The sequence below is a fragment of the Vidua chalybeata genome, chromosome 9 (genome assembly GCF_026979565.1).
Source record: "Vidua chalybeata isolate OUT-0048 chromosome 9, bVidCha1 merged haplotype, whole genome shotgun sequence".
Classification (NCBI taxonomy): domain Eukaryota; kingdom Metazoa; phylum Chordata; class Aves; order Passeriformes; family Viduidae; genus Vidua; species Vidua chalybeata.
Window position 1 is genome coordinate 3,749,642 of NC_071538.1, and position 25,022 is coordinate 3,774,663.

Genomic DNA, 25,022 nt, shown 5'->3' on the forward strand with positions numbered 1-25,022 from the left:
AAAGGAAATTGTTTAAGAAATGCTCAGGCATCCTAGGCAGTGCTTCAGTAGAAATCTCTCCTCAGTTTATGAACACAGTCATGCACACAACACATAAGAGAGAAAATGAGAAAACAAGAAAATGTTGTCTGTCTTGCCATCATTTAATATTAAAAAGTTTTAGAGAATGAGCAAAGAGGAGAATGTACATTAGACTGTGAAACTGAAATGCTCAATTCCACTCAAGTTTTATACCAGAGCCCCACATTTAGCTGCTTTTCACCTACAATCCCAAATCTTTTCCAAGAAACCACCTTCCAATACTCACTTGCCAACTCTATACACATAGCCGAAGTTCCTTATTATTTCATAGGTACAGATCTTCCCCATTTTCCTAAATATTCCATTTAAAATACATTATTAGTTGAATGTTGCAGCTGTGCTGTTGGATATTCAAATAACAAGAAGCAGTGAGAAGAGGAAATGACTAGATGAAAATATGTGGCAAAATAGTCAGTTATAATGAAGAAAGCTGCTGTCAAAAATAACAGGAAACCACTGTCCCTTGTGACTGGCAGCTTGTGAGGGAATGGGTGCAGAGGGCCAAACCTGAACCAACACAGTCATGGGAATTGCTGTGGATGAACACAGCTGAAAATCTTACAGCCCACAGGACAGCACACTTGCCATCGCCAACATTCACCCGAGAAAGCAAATTTGGGAATGGTATTTGTCTGGCCAGCTTGCACTATTCTTCTGAATAATTATTTACTATGGATCTCAGAGGTTCTTTTTTTGGACATAAGTATCCTAGATTTTAGGAATGATTATTTTTATAATTCACTGCCTAACCAGCTTCATCTCCCTACATGACTGTAACCAGCTTCACTGTACCCAACCCTCCCAAATTATAGAGGATATAACAGTTCCTTTTGAAAGCAACACCTTGCATCTTCAACATAATCTGCGAATTGAGAGGAGGAAATCTATCTGGCTACTTTTAATTTCACACATGAAAACCATTTTTCCGTTAGGCAGCACTAAAGGTGTATGCTTCCATACACAAACTGCAATATGCTTGCAGGAGTGGCTGTAATGAAATGTTGACTTTGCAATCCAGGGCATTTGTTGATGTAAATTTTAAGTCTATAAAATGCCAGCAGAGTACACTTTATTATACTTTTTCAATAACAGAAGGTGGCATAAGCAATTCAGAATAGAACATTCCTAATGTAAGTTACTTTAATGTAATCGGCTTTACTTGTGTAGATTATAACACAGATAATTCAATACAATTTAAGAAAAAAGGAGAAATAGTACTTTGAGTGGACATACCATGCACTGGGATTAAAACTATACACTAATATAAAACCAAATTATTTTTGCTGCCTTTCATTCAAGCTTCCTCAGTACTGCAGAAAAGTGCTCAGGAAGTATCTTTTTCCTCTTTTAAGAAATTATTTGAAAAATTATATCTTACATTTTGATACCTAGTTCATTAATTACTAATTGCTTGGCACTAAGTAAAGTTCTTCTATCATTGCCTGAATCTAGAAACAGTTACTATCATAAAAAGTCATCAATTAAAATCAATTTGATATAGGATGTCCCAACTGGATGTCTGCTGAAGTATATAGTTCCCTAAGGATTGAGAATATAGTAGAAAATATTTTATTTATATAACCTGTAAATGTTATTTTCTATTCTTACTCTTTGACTAAGTTATTTAATGAGTCTGACTGTACTTAATTCACACAAGTACATCAGGGTGAGAAACACTAAAGAAATGCAAAATATTGCTAAATTTACTTGTCAGCTTATGAAAAGAAAATGGTATAATTTTTTTGTTTAAAGTGCGTAATCATTTCTCACAATTGCAGCACAGTTGTGGTGTCTGTCACCTTAATTCTATTATTTCCTGATTTTAGAGTGCTTACCTATACAGGTCTTTTATAAATGCACTGTCATTAATATTAATTGTGCAATTAATATCCAGGTTCTAGTAAGGTGCACAGTCTGTGACATTTACACCTACATACTCCTTCTTTTGATCCTCTGCGATGTCTTTGCCTTCGTTACAGGGGAAAATAGGAGTGAGAATTGGATAAATATAACATTGCTGTAACTATCACCATCTTCCTCTGTCCTTTTGAAGGATGTTTTTGCTTAATACATAATACATATATATTAGCTTCTACCCCTTAATAAGGAGGATGAGCTTCCTGCTTCAATCATAACCAAATGAAATTTTCAGTCCATTCAGTTAAATTTGAAACTAAGAAAAAAATTTAATTGATAAAAAAATGTCTGTACCAGAGAAATCTGGTACAAATAGACACTAGACACCCTATGTGTTTAGAGTTTAGAGCTGGAGGAGAAAAATATTACTAATAATGCTATGCTGATGTGTAGATGGATGTCTCACAGCTCCTCTCACTCACTGTGTTCAACTGATGTGCTAATATTTGCTCCCAAAGGTGTTGTGATTAACACTAGAACACCTCCTTAGGCTTACACCTCTGCTTGTTTCTCATTTCCGGTAATGATAAAGTGAGGAGCTGGAATTAGAACAACACAAGAGCACTCTGAACCAGCTTGGGGTTTTTCTTAATATTTTAAAAAATCACAACTTTAAAAAGAGTATATTCAAGCAGCAGCTTCTGAACTCGTCCAAGCATACATGTAAAAAAAAAAAAAAGTATATATATATATATATATATATATATATATATATATATATATATTTACATGTAAAGTCAGTATAAACACACACAGCTGATTTAAGAGGACTTCCTCTACATCTGCAAAACATTGTTTTCCCAAGCAAAGGCATTGTTTTCAGCAAAGGCTCTTCCACACGTCTCAGCAGCGAGGAAGCTGCCCACGTTATTTCCTCACTGTCTCTCACACAACCTATGGATTTTCCACAGAATGAGAAGGCTGATCTTCCTTGTGCTGCCTTCCCACGCTGCAGATGTAGGGAACTCAAACCGTGCTTTCTGTTTGAGCCGTTTGCGACAGGGACACTGCTGGCAGCAGCGGGGAGGGAGCCAGAGGCAAAGCCCTGATTGGCAGCACAGAGGCTGAATGCAGATGTCCTTCTTTTTCTGCTTCCCTGGTACATCACCAGAGACAACACATCACTACTGCTAACTTGCTTAAAAGGAAGCAAGCACCATTTTTTATCTTGTATAAATATCTATCTACACATTTTCCAAAAAGGGTGGAGATTCTGGGATGCCTACATGATTTATGCACAGTATGGAAGTAGCACAAACATGATGATTTACAACAGGTTTTAATGGCCATCTGAAGGGGAAAGATACCAAATATGGTCAACAGCAACTGTTAATTGAAACAAGTCATATTTCATCTGTGTAAACAAAGTAATGATCACGTCTGCCACAAGATTTCAAGAGATTTATCTTCCAGGCTCCCTAATATGGTTACATCTGTCCCCTCCTTAAATCCTGTGCTCTTGCCATCTGCTCCTATGCACTTCTTTTCACCCTCAAGCAGTGATTAAACAACTATCTGGAAAAGAAAAAAAGTATTTTTCAAAATTTGAGCAAAATGTTTAACAACTGGAAAATGAAACCCACAACCCCTTTGGCTCTCAATTGTTGTGGTTGGGAATGTTGAGTGAGATGCTCAGGTGAACTTTCCAGGAATCTTTACATCTCACTGTACAACAGGAAACACTGCACCCATAGATTAGAATAGTTTTGTTATGGAGTGTAATAAATTTGGAGCAGATTAAGCTACCATTCAGTTAATCAGTCAAATTGTCACTGAGAGGTAATGTTACATGGGGAGATCAGGAAGTATTTTGCTTTAAAAAGAAGGAAACTTCCTAGAATTCTTTATTTGCACTGTGGGAAGCCTTGATAGTTGTGTTCCTTTGAGATGTGCTTTGTACTTACCTCTCCTTGTCCAAACATGGAGGAGCAGGAAGGACAGAGCCACAGCTCGCTCTCTTTTCTGTGTGAGGAGGACAAAGAAGAGCAATTCCACAAATCCTGTGCTCCTGCCTTCTGGGCAACACTGCAGCCTGATGGTCCTCATGTTAGGGGAGCACTTTGCTCTGCATCCATCACCCTCTGTAGCTGTAGAATGGGCAGTCATAATCCATCTCAGTGTCTATTTGGAGTCTTGAAATCCTTGAAAGGTATTAGAGATGCACTGAGCATCTTCTTGCAGGTGAGGCTTGATGCAATAACAATACGGTCATGCTAAAAAATTGCCTCATCCCTTCTCTAAGAGTTTTGTTAAATTTATTTTCTTGGGTTGTTGCTTTTGCCTATATAGAAGAAATTATGGTTATCACCTAATCATTCCCTTGAGCTTCATAGGAAGTACCTGGACTTGGTAACTCTGCTTTTCAGTATTTGCTCCCTTGGTTGGTTTACTCTGCTGCTTCTATCCCCTACCATTATAATTGTTACTGCTTGCAAAGATGGGAAACCAGATTTTTTTGTAGTGTTTGTTAAACATTGTGAAGTATTTTCAGAAATAATGCATAAGAAGGCAAATTTAACATGGCTTTTCTATCCACAGGTAATAATCCTTGTCTGAAAATCTATGCCTATAATTTCTAATGGTATAAATAGGTGCAGCTCCATTAAAGGCCTTACTCTACTGGAGGGCTTTGCTATGAAGGATGTGGAGAGTTCAGACAGTTCAACTTTAGAGTCAATAAACACATTGCTTAAATTACTAAGATAGACAAGCCACATTGCTTTACAGCCAGCATTTTCAGAACAACTTACACAATTGTCTTGGGAATACCTTTGGGATAAGCAGAGCAGCCAGCCATCATCTGCTGCAGTCTGTGCATCTTGTCTGTCAGTCTGAGCTGCTGGTAATCCCTTTGGTACCATGCTACTGCATGCCCCAAGGCTTTGCTGGCAGCTGGAATTAGATGAATAGGTGGATGGATGGTGTTTTGCTCCATACCTTCCTCAGTGAAAGTTAGAAAGCCAAATTATAGTATACTCACTCGTTTTCAAATGAACAAAAAAAGGTAATGCCTCAGCTACTCCAAATACTGTGTTTTTTCCTGTGTATCTCTGGTATTGTCAGGATGATTGGGTTCAGTTACAGAGTCAGGACATGGAGAAAATGTTGAATGTTAGGACTTAGCAAACACTGTTCTAGACAATTTACATTAAAAGGAAAAGAAAACATTTAGGAAAACACGTGCATAAGGTTTCAGTATTCTCTACCCAAACTAAGAAATCCATGTTTAAAATGAATCCAGGTTTCTAGATCCAAATTCTGTCTTAAGGCATGAAAGACTTTTCTTACCAATAAAAATACTATGGGGAAAGTGCAGAGTTTTCAAAATTTCATTTTAAATAGAAACAATAATAATGACATTTTCACATTCTTATAATACCCATGCTGAAAAGTCACTTTAACATTCATCAGAATAGCTTCTGATAAATGAAAGAAAACACACCAATAAATATATTTTTAAAGTAAATAAGTCAGTGTGTATGGAAGCAAGGCTTATTTCTTGAGAAAAAAATCATCTGACCTGGAGTACTTGGACTAAACAGTCCAGTGTTTTTAAATGTGACTCAGCTGGAGATGGTTTCCAAACTTCTGAAATTTTAAAGAGATTTTTCCTGTATACTCTGGAAAGGCTTCGAAGTGCATTCAGCAACGAAATTTCAAAAATACAATGGCTGTACTTTAGCTGGTGTTCACCTTAAGTTTTACTGCAGTCTGAGTCTGTGACCAAACCTGACATGCATAAGCTAATTATCATTTGCATATCATCCTTTCCCATTGCGATCCTTGGAAAGATTAAAAGATTTATTTAAATATTGAAATCTGAGTCTTACAAACCTAAACAAGACACATGCTGACTCTGTGAAAGGATGAAATCTCTGTTTCCAGGGTTTTCTTTTACTTTTCAAGAGAGGACCCATCCATCATGAGAACAAGGAACCTAATCTATGATAATAATTTCTAAAGAGAGTTTCTGATAGTTTGTGGTTAATACTTTCTACAAATACATTAGAAGTAAACATTCAACACTGCTACAATCTAAGTTATCACTTTAAAATGTCCTCTCCAGCTACTTCTGTATGGCATGTAATATTAGAAAAAACACATACCTGAGACTCAAAGGAGCATGGTTACACCCTGAAAAACTAGACATTCATTATAAATTATCCCTTGAGAGCTGCAGGAGAAAATACTTTCCCACCAATTATTCTGATATAATGTAGGATTGGAGTAGTTTATTCTATACCACAGTTTATGACATCGCTTTTGCCAACGCGTGATCTGGACACTTTTCAGCACATTATAAACAGCAACTAAAATTGGACCCATTTATTATCTTGTTCTCCCTAGAGGAGAAGGGTAAATAAACTACATTGTTTTGCAGTGCTGTGTGTTTTAGATGTACCTTAACAAACTCTTAGTTTTCAGTAAAGAAGATAAGACTGAAGAGGCAAATCCTGAACTTGAGTCAGAAATTAGAGTTTTCCAACGGTCCTTCACAAGGACCATTCTTCTGGACTTCTGCATACTGTTCAAACAAACTGAATTTGGGAACCTCTGTGTCAATCAACAGCAGTTCAGGTGGGGTTTATTGAGATAAGAGAAGTATGATATAATGTAGATTTGGTGTTGGGAGCAGATTTTAGAAGGTGAACTTAAAATCAAGCAGTTTTCTTAATTATGGGCATATGACAATAAAAATTGAATAGGATACAAGTACTATATCATTAAACAGAGCATATGGAAAACATGAAAAATATGATAATATTTTTAGCAATAGATCCTTAGCTTAAACACTATTTTGCATTTTGCCTTCTGGCTTAAAATCCATGTAAAAAATAAAAGAAGATTATGAAGAAGAATTTAAAAGAACTACAAGAGAAGACTGTAAAACAAGAGAAACTAGAAACAATATATTTAAGTGTTTTGTTCTATTGATGTTACTGAGAATAAGAGACAAATTTCTTCCCTCTGTTATCATCATCATCATCCTCCAGTGACACCAGGAGGCCAATGCACTTGTAGGTACACACATCTGCAGGTAGTGACAGTTTCTACTCTCTTTAGATGCATATTAATGCAACATACTCTGGCTCTGTGCCAGAGAACAAATAGTTCAGCAAAGGAAACAAAGAGCTTGGAAGATTTTTTTAATGGTTAGACATATACATGTATAATAACAATGTGCTGACAGTGCAAGCCTTACTGTTGGTGATGCTTCACCACATAAACTGATCGCTCACTAGAGACATTTCTCTCCTTTATCTATTTTACATAAAGTTCAGGTTCATTATACCTTGCTTTTAGTATTTGTGGGTTTTAATGACCAGTTATTTATAATAGATTATTAAAAAGTCAGACTGCATCAACTTTGCTTGGAGGCAGAGGGAATAAGCATGTGCATATGTGAAATTTATGTCACTGTGTATTTGGAAAAAGAACGTTAAGATAGGATCTTAGAAAAAAGGTCATCTGTTTCTCCCTTGTATCCTCTAATCCCATTTGAGTTAAGTGCTTATGTTTGGATCCCTACAGGTAGGAAACATCTTTCAAGACTTTTCCCTTTCAGTTTAATAAATCTCTTTTGCTGGTTTCTTTCTATTAAGTAACTGGAGACAGGTATTTAAAGCAATTGCTGCACAATGAGCCATGAGGAAAGGCAGCAGGTTGGATGGATGCTTACAGAAGTACACTGAGAAGATATTACCCAGTTCCCAGCTCTTATCTTTTGTAAGCAGAACAGAATGAGGACAATTTGACTTCCTAGCAGGTCTACTGACCCGTGACAATAAAGAGAATAAAAATGCCACTGTGTGATAAAACAGGCAAGACTTGAAAAGCAGTAACAGAATATGCATAACAGCTTAGAAAACATCCTTAGGAAAATAATTAAGTAACTTTATGCTTCTCTTTTTATTAGGAAAAATATAAAGGGAGAGAACCACTAGCAGCTGTGTGGAACAGAGCTAGCTTTTCAGGAAAATACACAGGACCAGATCTTCCCTCCTACTTCTTCACATGTTTTCTGTTCTTCAGGCCCATGGAAACATGCCAGGAACAATTAATTGGCAGAGGACCATATTATCTCTTCTGCACAGTTCCCATGTAGTGTCTCAGAGAAAGTCCATGCAGCTAGGGAGCTGGCTGGAAAAGCTGCCTGCCTGGGGAAAACTGTCCTTGACTCCCAGAGATCCCAGAGGATATGTCAGATTTCAGCAGATTTCTCAGATTTCTCTTGTTGATCTGAGACAATCTGAAGAATTCTCTGAGATTTCCTTCTATAGATGAAAAGCTGGGCTCATTCGAGCATTGGGGTTTTTCCATGGGGAGGTTTTGGCCAGAAAGATGAATGCTGATTTAAGGACATCTCTCTTATACCAAGCACTACTGATGGGTCACTGATTGAATGCAAGGTCAGTAAGTCTGCAGCTGCCTCAGAAATGTGGAAGAGGATTTGATCTGGATAAATGAAACAAGGAGAATATAAAGTGCTGGCTTGCTCCTATATAACCCACCCCCTCCCCAACCTTTCATATTTGGAGTTTCCAGGCTCTTGGAAGAGCCTGGAGGCCTGGAAGCCTCCCAGGAAGGAGTATTGATATTGTTTAAAGCAGCTATTTCTCCACTTCAATATATTATGAACATAAAGCTATGATCCAGCCTACTGATTTACACAAGAACTATCAACCAGCCAACCTTCATTTCAGTTTGCTATTAAGTAATATATACACTTCTCCTTCATGTCCAGTGGAAAATCCTATGAAGTAGGAAAAAAGGAGTTCACATTGATAAATTTCTTAGACTGCCTCTCCACTTGGGGTCTTGCGAGGCATATGGAAGGGTCAAAGCCTCCATGTCCTCAGCCCCTTATTTCCTCAGGGGATTTCTGCATCCCTTCCATTAAGTGTCGTTGGAGCCCTGTCCCCTCCTCCATCATTTCCTGCTCCCTTTGCCTCCACGGCTCCTGCAGCAGGGCTCAGTAAGAAACTGTTCTGCATGAGCTGCCTCCCATATGGCCATGCAGTAATCCCCCCTCCCACACACAGGCAAAGAGGGAGGAAACTATGGATGTGGAAGAGATGTTTCCCAGAGCAGCAGTGTCTGCTATCCACATTATGTCAAGCAATTAAAATGTGCAAAAGAATCCTGCTGAACAGTTCTGCTGTTTTCTTTACCATTCTTTGCGACATCTGCAGAGCTTCCAAATTCAGGCAATTTGCAAATAAAGATTTTTTTGGGGGGGGGGGGGGGGGGGAGGGGGGAGTCTTAGAATTGCGAGATAGCTTGCAATCATCTTTCTCCTCCACTTACAATGTCAAGGTACTTTCCACAGGTTTTTTAATTATTAATTTTGCTCCCTTGTCTCTTCTGATTATTCAAAAGAAAAATCCCTGGAAAACCCTGGAAGTTACTGAAGAGTGAGAGAAAATTGGAAAAAAAATCACTGACATTAAAATTTGTGAAAGTTTTTGAGAAAGCTCTGCTCCTGCCTATTTACATTGAAGCTTTTTTTATGTATGCAGAGAAAGGCTGTCAGGAAACAGACCATTTGTCAGGTCAGGCTGTCAGTCCAGTGCCCAGCAACTCCCTGTGCCTGCACAAGGATATCCTGGCATTACAGCCACTGTCACATCTCATTGCCTAATGCTCGCCCTGACGCCGCCTCCTGCCTGAGAGTGTGTTCCATCAGGCTCTCACTTGGGAAACACTGAGCGCCACTTGGTGTCACCTGCCTCGCTGAGCTCACCTAATGACACCAAAAGGAACAGCAATAGAATGGTTTCTCCAGGTGGCAGGTTTACTACACTACAGAAGTCACAAGGTATTAACACAGAGTTTTATGTTAAGCAGAAACTCAGCATCAGTGTAGCGCGAACATCCTTGAAATGTCAACAGGCATTTTAAAACTTACTTCTCAAAACCCTTTAGTGATTCCTGTGAAAAAAAGCCACAGCCTTCAAACTAGGAAAAAACAACCTTCAAGCACGTCAACTCCTTTTGCTTTACCCACATCAGCAGCATGGCAGTGGGGTTTGGTGATTAAATGAAATGATCAACATTTTGACTTGAGAGGTCCTGGGCAGGAAATCTGAGGCTGGAGCCTCACCAGTGACAGCAAGTCACCCAAGGGACTTGGGGCCTCAACTGGCTGTCAATTGCCATCAGTTGTCATCTTGCAGGCCTGTTCTCCAGAGCCTCTCTTGTAATACAGTGCAAAAAGAGAACAACACTGAGGATCAGAACCCTGTATTACTAAAACCCTTTAAGAACACATAAGAAACCTTGAATTGAACTCAGTAAATAGCAGCCAGATCTCAGAGGTCACAAGAATACCAATTTTGCAGGTGAAGCCCTTTGAAAAAAACCTCTGTGCTGTTTTCAACACAGCTGTGTTGAGGCCTTTTATTCCCAGATCTCAAGCATTTCAGTGAGATTGGTAACTGTGAGACAAACAGCTAATGCTTTTTTGCTTAGGTCAAGAGTTTGGAAATACAGACTTTAATATGATACTGAAGGGAGAAATTACTTCAGTAAAAAGCATTCTAAGCAAAACAGAGGTATGTGCCTCTTTCACCAAACATAAAATAAAGAAATATACTCTAAGTTTGTGGATTTTATGCATACATACAACTCAGTGCATGTACGTTTTTAATTGACTGCCCATTTCTACACAACCCTATGGGAAAGAAAAATACAGAACCTTTCAAACATGCATTGAGAACAGTATCGGGAGTCATCAGGACATGAAGCATCTCTAACCAAGAGACAAAATCTGCACATTAGAACAGAAGACTGTCTGAAATAAGTTCCTCCAAGTGGGACAGGGAAGATGACATCATCTTTAGGAAGTCAAAATCTATGGAATCTTAATTCAAAGAAATCTTCCTTCACATTAACGCTTTTGGAAATTACCCAAATAATTTTCTCAGCAAGTTGTGTTTAATACAATTATTCTGATGATACCCTTTGCACAAAAGGATTTCCCATAAGACAGCTGCTAGTGATAATTGTAACTTTTGTATTATTCAATACAGTAAAATAAGATAGTCAGTGAAGGTGGTTTAATCTAATCCATTTCATTTCAGTTTGGAACAAGGCACTTGGCTAGTTATACACTATCTGTACCTTCACATAAGTAGTGGTTGATGGTCTGTATTGTGGCACTTGTGGAAGACATGTGCACATACCCAACTCCATTTGCAGGTCACTCAGTAAGCCACCACAATTTTTTTTACCATTTTCATTTTCAGCTAGGGATTTCGTGGTACAAATAAGCGAGGCAGACACATTTGAAATACACAAATGGAAGAATTATCCATGACAATGTATAATGTTTGCCAGAAAATAAATGCAAATAATACTTGGACTCCAAACAACAGAACTGTCTCATAGATAATGCATCATTGTGTTAACCCAGTAATTTCCCAATTCCATATATGTTGATTGTTTTTGAGCTTATTAAAGAGACCATCAGATTTAGAGTGTCTCCAATCTGATGCAACTGCATTTCACTGGGCAACCCATTGAGCTGTCCCTTCAGTGTCACTCTCCTCTGCTCAGAAAAGCAGGCTGGACATCAAGGAAGTGTTTTCCACCTCCGAACCCCTTGGCATTGCAGAGCCTCCCTGCTGAGCAAAATCTGAGCACACCAAATCCAGCGGGAGCTCAGTGCTTGTCTAGACACTCCTGATCCAGCCCTGCCACGTTGCCCCATCTATCCCCACACAACAGACAGGCTTCTCTCAATGATTACTTGATTCCTTGTGTCCTGGACAGCAGATGGGACCCAAGGAGCAAATTAAAATTGTTTTAGCTGCAGTGTCCGCAGGGCATCTGCAGAATGCAGCAGTTCTCCAGCCATGCCCTTTCCTGTGTCAGAGAAATGAGGGTATTCCCAGCTGTCTACACAGCTGTACCCTTTCCAAAGCTCCCCAGACACCTGGGGAATCCTTCTGCAGCCAAAAAGAACAACTATTTAGAACTGCTTGGCTTTATCCTGTGGTACTCGAGGGTCTTGGGCAGGATCACTGCTGCCAAACTCACTTCCGACCTGGCACCTTTGCAGTGGTTGCAGTGGAAGTGAAAACACCTCCACCAGAAAGGAATTGCAGCTGGGATGTCTGCCATGGTCTGGGCAGCAACTGACAGAGGAACAGCCCAGGCCTGCACTAAAGTGCTCTGCTGCTGTGCAAGAGCTCCAACACAGCTTTATCCCCAAGGTGTAAACACTGAGCTTTGGAGGCACAGCCAGGCTCCCAAGCAGGCCCAGACCTGTCCTGGGCTGAGCATGCAGCCAGCTACAGAATGGATGTGGCCAGTACACTGCCAAAACTGTGCAAAAACACCTGGCAACCCCTCGCTGCTTATTCTAGCATTACCAGAAAGAAATGAGACAGTACATGGATTTTGCAGCTTTTTGTTTTGTGAAGGTATAAAATTTTCCAACATTTTCATGAAAGGGTCAGGAAAGAGTCAGGAAATGTTCTCAAGTCATACAACAGTGAAGACCAACACTCCTTGCAGTTTTGCCACAGAAGCTCACAACCAATGTCTTCTTGCCCTTGCCTACTCTGACTGCTAACAGAGCCAACAGTTCAAATTTGGAAGGAATTTGCTGCTGGTTTTTTCTTCCAGACTCTGAGCCCTCGTGTGGGTCACTATGCTTCATCTGGCTCAGGTATCACAGACACCTGACTCTTAAGGATTTCCAAGGATCCACTCGGTTCTTGAAGAATCCACACAACTGGGACTACACCATGCTTAACTTAGAAGGAAGGGCAGAGTGGATTTTACGTTATGTGGGTCACTCCTGTGAATTTTCCAGTTTGGTTTAATCCAGATTTCAATGCTTATTATAGAGAAAAGTACAATCATGAATAATAGGAAGAAGTTTCTTTATCTCATTTCTCCTGCATTTATAAATCCAAATAAAAACTTCACAAAGTTCTGATTCACATACCTGGAATCTACAAAAACAGAAAAACATCAAAGCACCTCTAGACCTGATCCAAAAGTGGTAGTGGTGTTCCCTGGAGTTTCGTCCATGACAGCTTGGCCCAAAATCATGATGGGTATTGGGTCTTCTGATAGCAGCAAGCTCTCTCAGAAACACAAAGATTTCTTAATTGCACACTCTTTTAAAAAAATAAAATATGTTTTAAACAAAAGCTAGATGAAACACAGCAACAAAGAAGACTCAGAACATGGTATCACAACACAGTAAGACTAGGCCTTCAGATGACCTTAAACCTGTATGGTAATGCAAAGGCTTTGACCCAGCTGTATGATATTAGCCCTTTTCTACATCTGCTATGCAGCTGCAATTACAAATAGCCTTAGAGCATGTTCTGGTGCTCAAGGAAAAAAATAGGATTTTTGAGTTGCAGAAAAGGATATTTGCTTGGCTAGTTCTGTATTTGCCGTGAACTCAAATCTGGACCCCTTACTTACAGGAGATAAAAATAATGACAGATAAAAGCTGCATAACCCAAAAAAGTCTCTGTTTCTACATTATCAGATCACTAATGTGAAGTCAACAATTTGTCTTAACTGTTTGCTGGATTTTTTACATTTTAAAACACATGAACAGACCATGTTTGTTTATCTAACCTGAAGTACTGCCAGCAGTCACCACCTCAATAAAAGACGTGTAAACTGCCAGCTGCATGCCCTTTGTATGACAGAGAGGAGTCTGACACCTCAAAAATATCACAGGACAGAGAATTTGATAAAATGGGTTATCTGAAAGTAATGAGACTTTAAAATGCATAATTTTCTCTTCCACTTTTCTCATTTATACAAGATATTGTGCAAATTTAAACACATACATTCATGTTCCTTACACATTCATGTCTTACAACTTTCTTAATAAACAGATTAAAGACTCCAGGACTGTTCAAAGTACCATGTACAATGTCACATTTCCTGTTGGCTCTGATCCTGCCACAGACAGACTTCAGGAGAAACTGCTGATGTGGTGGCAAGCTGGACAATCAAACATACCTAACGAGAACCAAGAGAAAGACAGCATACCTGGCTAAAAACACATACCAGTGCATGCAGGCAGAATGTAAGGATAGCTAAATAGAGGGAAAAGATCTTCTTTGCAATGGAAGTCACAAAACTTTGGTCACGCGTGGAAAAGGAGCAGTACAAGGGGTTCAGTGTCAGGCCTGCCAACAGCCAGTAACGTGCAGTAATGCACTGCACTCACTACAAATTAGAAAGGAATTTAAGACCAAAACAAATACATTCAGAACATGTTCTATTTATAATAAAAAGCATTTTTCCTGGGTATCCTAAAGTGTTTACAAACTAAAAGAGTAAAAAAAAGAGAAAGTTTTATAACTATGTAAAGAAATAAAGAGGAATGAACTGAAATCTGAAATGCAGCTACTGCAATGCAAGGCAGAGTAATTGTATCAAGAGTATAAAATATAACTGGGGGTCTATTTTAAAACAAAAGAAACCCTAACAGTCTTCAAAATATGAGCACGTGGCAAGCCATGTTCCCAAGAGCAAATGTAACTCCCCAGGATTTGTAAGAGCAGAACAAAGTCCCATATGTGCTCAGGTGAAAAGCACTCCCCAGATAAAGATTATCAAATTGGTATACAAACTTGCCTGCAGAAGAGGATGCATAAGATAATCTGAAGGAATTTGATTAAGTGCTTAAGAACCTATAATTAATTCAGGAAGTAAAACACAACATTATTACAGGTACTAGTGCATTTATGTATTATGTAAACACTGCTGGCACTGAAAGTTAATCTAAGCAGTGAGGTTGACCAAATGCTAAAATGAGACTTTATTAAGAAAATATTGACATTGCCCAGATGAATTAATGGTTTGATTCCTATAATAAAACATATAAATAATGTTTATAGTTTTACTGCAATAAAACCAGCCAATACTGGGTGTTACTTCACAGGGCCAAGAGGGAATACTGATATTTCTGGATAAAGAGTAATTCCAGTACATTCTTCTCAACAGAGAAGCTGTAAAAATTGCACTCACAACTCACTTTCTAGGAGCTTAAAAAAAGGCATCTCAGAATCATAAATTTTATACAAAAGCACTGATATAACAGTATGATTAAAAAAAAAAAAAAAAGAAAGCAACACTAAGATCTCTATCACTTTAAACACTCATGTGCTGGGACCCATCCAGCAGGAATCCTACCCACCAGCTTTACATAAAACTGAGGTTTCTATAATGTAGAACACTTCCTGCTGCTCAGAACTGAGGCTGGAAAATAATGTACCAGCTGTGGAAATACAGCAGCTTCTAACACCTTATAATCCCCCACTGAAAACCTAAAGCTGCAGAAAAAAAAATGGGGGTTTTTAGAAATATGACTTAGAATATATCTTTCTGAAACACAAGGTGATACCATGAGCTCAAACAGGACATATGAAGTGACCCAAGCTTATCAGTGCTGGGGAAAGTTACTCCAGATGCAGTTATGGATTGCACTGGTTTAGATGATGGGATAGAGGGCAAAACCCTCTGTGATGTGCTCTTCTACCCCAGGAAAACTGTACCCTTGCCTAGAAAGGAAAGATGATAGGACTTGGCCTACCTTCTAAGCCTGCTCTGTCTCCACACTTATCTGCATTTGAGCAAATTTGAGCTCTCTAGTTACAGTCACTGTGCCATCCTTTTTTACATAAAGAGTAAAAACTTAACTACATCAATACTACTCCCAACACCAGCCATGTTTGGAGAAATATTCACCTCACATGCACCTAAATAAATACAAGCTTCACACTGCTGAGGTGTTGTGGGATTGAAAAAAGAAAAGTCACTTGTCAACACCTGAGGTGCATAAAAACAAATCCAACTGATCAGAAGATGAGTCTGCTGTGTCCTGTGAGGTGCTCCAAACTACTTTTCCAATGATGGACATGCTGCTTGTGCAGAGATAAATGCACAGTGAGGAAGGCATGTAGCTTCTGTTTTGGTAATACATGGTTTGACCACAACAGCCCCACGGGCACAAATCACTAAAGGAATAGGTGCAGAGGTCCTCAAGCTATCCAGGAAAAAAATTAGCACATAAGGCAGAGCAATTAATTGGCTGCTAAATCCATATTGTACTGCTGTATACTGGAAAATAATTGAGTGATGTGACTTAAACATATTTAATTTGAAAAGTGGTCTTTCCTTAGCTAGAATTGTAATATATTTTTACAAATGGAAGTTTTCATTTTTAACATGATCACTCTTGAGAGATGCACACCCAATGTCACAACTTAGTTTTGCATTTTAAATAGTACTCTTAAATATAAAAAGTATAAATTCTCTGTTGAAAGCAACTTTGAATACCCACGATTCAAACTGCCAGCCTGAAGGGAGATGGGGGAATTAAAAACCAAGAGAGAGAACTATTTCAGAGCTAATAAAAGCTGCAGCAGAACAGACAGCATGGACCACAGCACTCCAACCCTTTTCAGAGCTGTATCTCTCCCAGCCTTTACAACTGTGTATCAGCCCAAGCTCTCCATAGCACTACCACACCCTTGTCTCATAGAGAGGACTATGTGAGAATTGCTCACATATTTTTTTTTTCAGAGAAAAAAAAAAATATAAGAAATAGTGTTTTGAGACCTGGCTTGGGAAAATGACTCAGAAATGACACCAATCCATGGCAGACAGCCCTGTGGAACTACAAACCCTCTGAGCCAAAAGGAGAAAATGAAGATGACTCTTGAAATCCTCACAGAGAGACTGCCAGCACAGGAACACACAGAGTAGCTCCTGTGAGTGCATGGGGAGATCATCAGCGACCTGTCAGGCCTGGAGCAATCCTGTGTGAGAAACCTCATCAGTTACGGGCACCTACTTGTGCTGCAGAGCCAGGAGAGAAAGCATTTTCTTCTTGCTAAAAATATTTCCTTCCCCTCTTCAAAATTATAAAAGTGTAACTGCACCTGACCTATTTTTCGTCCTTATTCATTCTGTGGAAATCCTGCAAAATTGACACCTAATTTCCAGGTGCTGTTGCTTAGCTTCCTAAATTATTAATGAATGTAATAATTATCCCTTTTCATCATCACCTGGGTCAGGGAATAGATGCAAAGATTACAATCACATCAGCACCCTCACATCCGAGCATTTTTATGGTATTGGAAGATCCCTCCACCAATTTCAATCCATAAACTGTATTACACTTGCATTTGATACCATGGCCTAATGATACATTATGTTATATACAGGGGAAATAGGGACCAAAACCACGGATGTCTTACTCCTTTAATGTGTTCAAGAGTGGTGCCAGCTGGAGCCAGAAGCCATCAGGAGCAGAGGAGCACTGGGTGTGCTGATTCTGACATGGGTTTACACAGACGAAGTGAGGAGAGGGGAGGTGGGACTGGTAATGGGGTCTGACAGGGAGCTACTGACTTACAGGAAAACTTCAGACATCTTAAAAATGTCCAGAAGTATTTAAAAAGTGAAAACAAGGGATATTTCCACAGCTGTATCTGTACCTGCAGAGCTGTGTCAGCTCCTATTAGAATGTGGCCGACAGGGAGAGCTTTTCTGCTGGGATTAGCTGTCCAGTCTCCCGAGGCCAGTGACAGACATACTCATCCAGCACTTCTGGCTGAGCTGGCTCAAGATGTTCGGCTTCACAGGTACCCATCAGCACCTGCCAGCTGGGAGCTATCCCCAGAAACATGTGAGCATTCTTACACTTCAGAAAAGGCTGGACGAGTGAGCTGTAACCACTTTCATCAGCACTTTAAATCTCACCTGGGGTGGGGCAGGGCATAGTCTCTGCTGCTGGCACATAAAGGGCTCTGCAGCCTCCAGCAGAGCCGTAACACGTACAAGAGGAGAATAAGGTCTTCACTGGACACAGCCGTTTGCTATGGGAATGTCATCCACGGTCACAGGTGTTGGCAATATGTCTTTTCATGGCCTGAACAAAATCGAGGTAGCAAAAGCACAACTGGTCACCAGTGGTAGATCTACACCTTTTCCTGGAACAGCTGACCCTCACAAGACTAGAGCTTGGAGTCACAGGCCCAGCTGGATTCTGCTCTACCCACAGGAGATGGTTTTGCTCTCAAGGCTGTAGGCATGCAGACCTTCAGCCACAATTCAATGAGGATTATGAAATGGAGCTCCTGACCACCAGAACACACACTTCGGGAAGCTGCTGCTCAAGGAGATGCAAGAAACAGACACAGTGCCACCTCGGCTGGGCATCGGACACCCTCCAGGACAAGGCAGAAGGCTCTTAAATAGTCCCCAACACATGGCCAGCCGTCGGGAGATCAGGCTCAGCTCCGAGCCAGCTGTGGGAAAAGGGCAGTCGAGAGGAGGAATCAGTGAGATAAGGGGAGTCTGGTTGCAGGTGGAAAACAGGGAACTGGAGCCCGAGTAAGCAGGACGGGACAAAGAACAAATAACGAGCACCAAGTGATCTGAACAACCGCGTTCGCCCTCCCGCTGCTCTGCCCATCTGCTTGGAATTTGTTTTCAAAACAAGTCCTATTTTCCCTACGCCTGTCCAGATCCAAGCTCCCATCTTGTCCTTTATGGATCCAGTGCTGTCACTCAAAATAATTTCGAACAGAAAAGCTGAATCGAGAAACATAGAAAACTTATTAACATACACATTCTTCACCCCGATAAGTTCCTCTCAGCTGTGTTTTCCTTTCACTTATTCAGGTCAGAGCCTTTATTACAGGCACTCAGAGACAACGATGATTTCACATGACTGACTGTGCTACAAATTCATCACAAGTCGTGCCTGTGTCTGCCACGGAGATCCAAACAAGCGCGGTGCCCTGTTGGAGTACCCTCAGCCCTCGAAATGCATTCCCTGACTTCCCCTAGAGCGGAATGAGGTCACCGGGATAATAAGCGCTCCAAAGGGGGCTGCGAACAGCCCGAACCGCGGCTTTTCTCCGCGAACGCCAAGTTACGAAAGGAACGGCACGAACTAAAAGGGCTTCAGCTCCACCCTGTGGTCGCGAACAGCTTCCCAAACTATTCCTCTGCCCCTGCTCCGGGACCAGGGAGGGACACCACACTGGATTTTTAAGCTGAAGCACCGGACGCCTCTGCATGGGCACTGCCGTCTTACAGCTTGAGGTGTTCCAGGCCACAGTGGAACACTGTGGTCTGTGCCCTCATAAACTGGGCTTAATCGTTGTTCTGAGATCATATGCACCAGCCATCACCATCCTCTTTGGGATTTGTGAATTTTGAACATTTCACTCACTATTTTACAAACAACCAGCTGGCTGGGCTTAGCACCGTGATCCTGCAGTGATTTTGGGAGCCATTAGGATGTAAAACTTCTCTTTTCTAATTCATGTTCCTGCCTTTAACTACTTTTCACATTTCTCTGATGAGACACTGCTTGCTGATATAACTCTTGTAAATAACTTTTAGAATTGGGGATGCTTTTTAAGGAATGTTTTCCTTACCCAAGTTTTTAAGAAGGGAATGGCTCTTGAAGTTGCAATTTTAATGACAGGAACCTTGAGAAATTCAAAGCAAGCCCCAGCTCTGTTGGTTGGCCAATAATTAAATAGTTCATGTCTGACGTAATTAATGCTCAAATACACATCAGCAACTTTCAGGCGTTAAGGCATAAATTTGTGACGAGTGAGGTTCAGGCCGTCTCTTCACCCACCACAAAACCCCCTCAGTATCCCTGTCATCCAGGATGCTTTGGGGTGGCACTGAAATGCCTCTTTGTGACTCTGGGGAGCAGGTTCTGGATTAGACAGACTCAAGTCCTGTGTAAAATGTTAGAGCCCTTTATTCTAGTTCTCATCACTGCTCTGGTCCTTCCTACCAGCCCCAGGTGCTCTTTCTCAACTTTTCAGAAGGTGTGTCATATTTTTACCTCTTTATTACCCTCACATCATACTGATACTCCCATATCAATATCTTTACTGTGGTTCTATTTACATTTCAAAGCATTGGGCCTGTAGCATTTGTCTGGGAGTTTTGAGATTCTAATTAGATGCAGTGCCTCATTTTTAGCTAAATACTCAAAAACATATGCAAAATTTGAAATATATTTTAACCAATGTGTGCTGCACATAAGCAAAGCTGTGGGTTTTTTCCAGTCTGAAAAGCTTCCAAACCTACTCACTTCAAGCATTCCCTTGTGTGTTCTCTCTCACCTATGTAGAGAGATCCATATTTATTTTCATTTTAATAATATTTTCACCACAAAACTGGTTTGATATTTTTAGCTATCAAACTATATCACATTCATCAATTAAGGCTTGGAAATGATACACAAACAACATGAAAAAAAATGCAGCCATCATTCCTTCTCCCACGCAAAATCTAACTTGTAAAACCAGAATTTCACAGTATTCTGTAGCAGTTATTTAATTTTTCAGCTCATCCCAGATCAAACTAGTTTTATATGCAGCAACAACTTCTACAATGCATTGAGTAAAGCACTGCAATGGTTTTCACTTGCAGGAGAAAGGGAAGTAGCCAATGCATGGAGGCTCTAGCATACACCTAACACTGCCAGCCTGGGAAGAGGGAGGAAAGTGAAGAAAAGATGGTTGCTTCTGTTCCATATGCATTCAGCAGGCATTTTATCATCAACCCCCCCAAAATCTGACCCCTTGTTAGCAAAAATGCAATGCCAAGGGAGTTTGTGAACCCTCCCTCCATCTGTGCCCATCCCCCCACCTTTTGGGTTGTGTTGTTGGTGGTTTAGGAGATTTTTGTCAACTCACAGTATTTTTATAGTGCAGGAATTTTATTTTTATGGAAGGTAGGTTTTTTTCCCCCCCAAGCTGTGTAGGGAAAACAAAATCTGCAAGAGACATGACAAGCAAATTTCTAAGAAAAAGGGTTCACTTTACAGCTAGAACAGTTATTATTTCAGTCTTCTCTTTGCTATGTCATATAGCAAAACCAGAAGATAAATATTTTGGGGTTTGCCATTTAGTCATTAGCACAAGCACCTCATTTCTGGCATTTCATTAAATCTTTGGCCAAATACAGCCTGATGTACTTGGAGCTCCAAATATTGCTTTAGCACTCAGGCGAATTTTCAGGGAGAAAAAGCTATTTCAGAGCCCCTCACCTTCCAAAAGATTACCACACCCACAGTTCATATTTTAATAAAGTTCTATCAGGTAGATTAAACCCTGGGTAGAAACAAGCATCCAGCTGCCAAGCATGTAACTGTTAGACCACAACAAATGAGAAAAAATCTCTGGCTTCTACCAAAATCATGGGCTGAGGGGCAGAAACGCTTTGATATTTTTATGAAACATTAACGTTCGAACATAATTACCACAGGCACTGAGGTTGCACCTGATTTTAGCTGCTCTGTTGGGGAGAATTGCTGTAGAAATGGCCTGCAGGGCAGGAACGTGGCAGGTAAACACAAGGAATGTCTGCACAGAGATAATGGGATACAGGGCAGCAGGAAGAGCATAGCTTCAGGGGATGGAAGTGCTGCCACTGACACTTTCCACATGCCAGCAGAGGTGATGGTGACTTGGTTGACATTGCATGAACAGTAATCTTTGAAAACAGACACTCTGAAGCATAAAGCTGAACTGGGGAGCATGAAACCAATGCTGTCCCTGCTAAAATCTTGTAATGCTGAAACCATTTCAGTAGCAGAAAAAAAGAATTTAGCTAGATTCACTCTGAACATCTACATTCTACCTTGAGATCAGAGATAAAAGGAGCAGGTATTTCAGTCTTTGCAAGTTTTCCATCCCTACTTTGCAGATCCATGAGTTAAGAAAGAGGCATAAGCATCCAAAATCTGGTGTGGCTACATGATCCTTATCTCCTGCCTGCATTACTTGGTGTCTGCAAAATGCAGTGACTGTGTGCTGTGCCTTCTGAAATTACAGTGAGGGGAGGGACAAGACAGGACTGAAAATCAGTTTTTTAAAATTTCTAGACCACTGCACTATTCAGTGCCAGCACACTTAGATGTGTATCAGGACAGTATCTAGCCCAGAGTGATTTCTTCTTCTTCAAGCATCTGAGGTAGACTGATCTATTCAAATCCTCTGTACTTCACCACTCAGCCTGACCTTTGCAATCAGCTCAAAAGCATTCAGAATGTGTATGCAAATATAAAAGATGTAATTGTTGGAGCTCGTGTTTCAGGGAATGCAAATAAGAGCAGCATGGAAGGGGGCCAGGCCTGTTTGGGGTGTGATTTGCAGAAGCAATTGATGTGGAAGATCCTAGCTTTAGCAGGCAAAAGGGAAATGACACACAGCCAGTTTTGAAAGGCAGCAATTTCCAAGTTCTTCTTGGCCTTCCACTTTTTTTCTCCCTGGGATAGGTTTTAGGGGGTGTGCCAGGGATGAAGGGCTCTGGCTCACACCACTCGCGTTGCGCCCTGGACTGGGTTTCTGCCACCATAAAGCAGAAGCAATGGGTTGGCTTTAGTGTTTAGTGTCTCAGAGAGAAATGTTACCAAAACAGCTTCTCCAACAGTCCACTGAACCAAACATAAAGGGTTTTGCTGCTAATAGCCACAGCTGTGTGTCCCAGGATAGTGCAGGGATAGAACAGTATCCCTTGGGATTTGCTTACATCGTCTCACCAATCTGCATGCTCTGACGACTCTGATAAATTTGTGCTTTAAACCACTAATGCTTCAGTCAGAGCTGAGCTCGGGGGATTTTACAGCACTATTCCTGTCTGCCTCCAGCTCCACTGGGGGCTTGTCTGGCTCCAGAACTGGGAGAGAAGCACCAGCAGGGAACACAGGGAAAGGACATGTCTCACCTAACTTCTTGCCTCTACAATTCACAGCATACAATCCAGACAATCCTGAGTTTTGCTTCTCAGTTGGTTTTCTGTTCTTGGCAAACTGGGTGCCTGAAGAGGGAGAGAATACACCAAATTCCATGGTGGAAGTCATCGGTCGTGGTGTTGCAGCTCAGCGTGAAGCCAAGGTAAGCCCCACAAAGCCTCTGCTGGGAACACAGTATTAAAATCCTCACATGCAGATAAACTTCCTTCATTCGGAGCTGGATCTGTCCTGCTTGCCTAGCACACAGTTTGGAGCCACAAAGGCCAGTCCTCAGAGGATCCTGCCCTCTTGGAATAACACACTGAAATGTGCAATTAGCATTCTCCAAAATGTTGCCTGAGATGGCACAAAAGTTGAGTCTCTTTTTTAGCCCTGTTTGCAGTAAGCAAAGCATCCAGCCCATGTGACAGCAGTTCATTCTCAGGATTTCTATTGACACATGGGAGAAGTTAAAAACCCTGCTATGCATAACAAACTTTGATTCCTGCAAAGGAGATGCAAACTGGGTAGTGCTGCCATGGCTCTGGTCTGGTTTGTATGGCTATGTGTGGAACAGCCTTTCTGTACCTGCTGTCTGTCTGATAGGCCAGGTGGGATTCCCTCAAGCATTTCTGCACAGTGAATCCTAATTACTACATCCAAACCCAGTCACAGTATTATTACTATATGTAGTTGTACTATAAATGTCTGTCCTTTCAGTACTTCCCTTCCTTTTTCCACAGCTGAACCCTGTTCTTTTTATTACAGCCCATTCAGTTAGTTTTCCAAGATGCTCTGGTCCTCACATGTTTGAGGATAGCTCCCAAATTTGCATCCTCCACAGTCTTGTTAGCATATCCATGCTGTTTATCCTGAGGTCAAAAATCAGTAAATGCTAATCAGTGTCACAGTATCACCGTTGAGACAGCCACAACATGTATAGCATCAGCATACCATTTCAGAAGGCTTTAAGCATTTGCCCAAACAGAATAACACCATACCACATCAAAAGGCTTCAAGCACATACCCATACAAACTAACAGCAAACCACTCCAGATAGCTTCAAGCATCAGCCCTTCTTGTTCTTTAGCCCAACCTTTTATCCCCTTCATGTTCATGGATTGCACCTGTGTGCCCTCTGCTCCCTTTGTGGTTGGTCAGTGCACCTGGGCACTCCATGGCTCATTGCTGTCAATGCTGCTCACCTGCTCCTCACAGCTGTAGCCCATTAGGGGTGAGGCTCAGCAGCCCCACTCCCAATTACCACAAACTGCACCTACAAATCAAGGTCTTGGAACTGCAATTTATGACATTTTACTGCTCTCCTTTCCAGAGAGATTCTTACCTTCCAGTCTGGTAGTAATCTTCTGACCTCCACTTAAAGCAACAGCTTTCCATGTCTTATCCAGGATCTGTCCAAAGCTGAAGTAGCAAGATCTGCTGCATATTCTTCATAGGGAACGCCCCCAACTCCAATTACCACTCCTCGGTCACAGAAACTTGAGGCTCTTTACTCACAGTCTCAATGCTTGACCTTTTTTGTTGGGGTGAGAATTTGCCAAGGAGGAGTAGGTTCCTTGGTGAAGAGCCTTCAGAAATACAAACGTGGAGGCTACAGACACCAATACTGTTACCTCTTCCAGAATTAAGATCTGATTCCTTGAGAGCCCAGGTTCAGAGTGAACCACAGGATTGTGGCAGCTGCTTGACAGCCCAAGAGAGATCCTTCACCATGGTTCCTAGCAGCCAACTTCCCCTACATGAGGCCCTGCTGCTGAGATGGACTGTCCTGCTCTCTGTGAGCACAGACATGGGTTTCCAGCTCATCCCCATGGATACAAGCAAAGCCTGTGATTATTGCTCTGTGTCCACTTCTCATGTCAGGTTCTTTATTTACATCAGTGTGTTATTGCACAGCCATTGATCATTAGCTCATTTTTCCTAGTAAATATCAGTTCTGTAAGAGAAATATTGCAGCTCAGCCTTGTGGGTAGGAAGGAGAGATTTGTTTAGCTGGGCAGCATCTGCTTTGTCCTGCTTTTTATGTTCCTAGTTCTTCAGTGGGGCACAAATTAGAGGGCAGCATGAGTGGGAAGTCTCCATGGACACTGTCACAGCAACAGATTTTGATGTTGTCTCAGAGAGGTCTGGAGTTAGCAGGGATGGCCCAAGGCTTTTGGGAAAGATGAGCATTCTACTGACAGCCATTCCAAGTGGATTGAATTGCAAATGTTACTGAACCTGTTTGCTGATAAGGCTT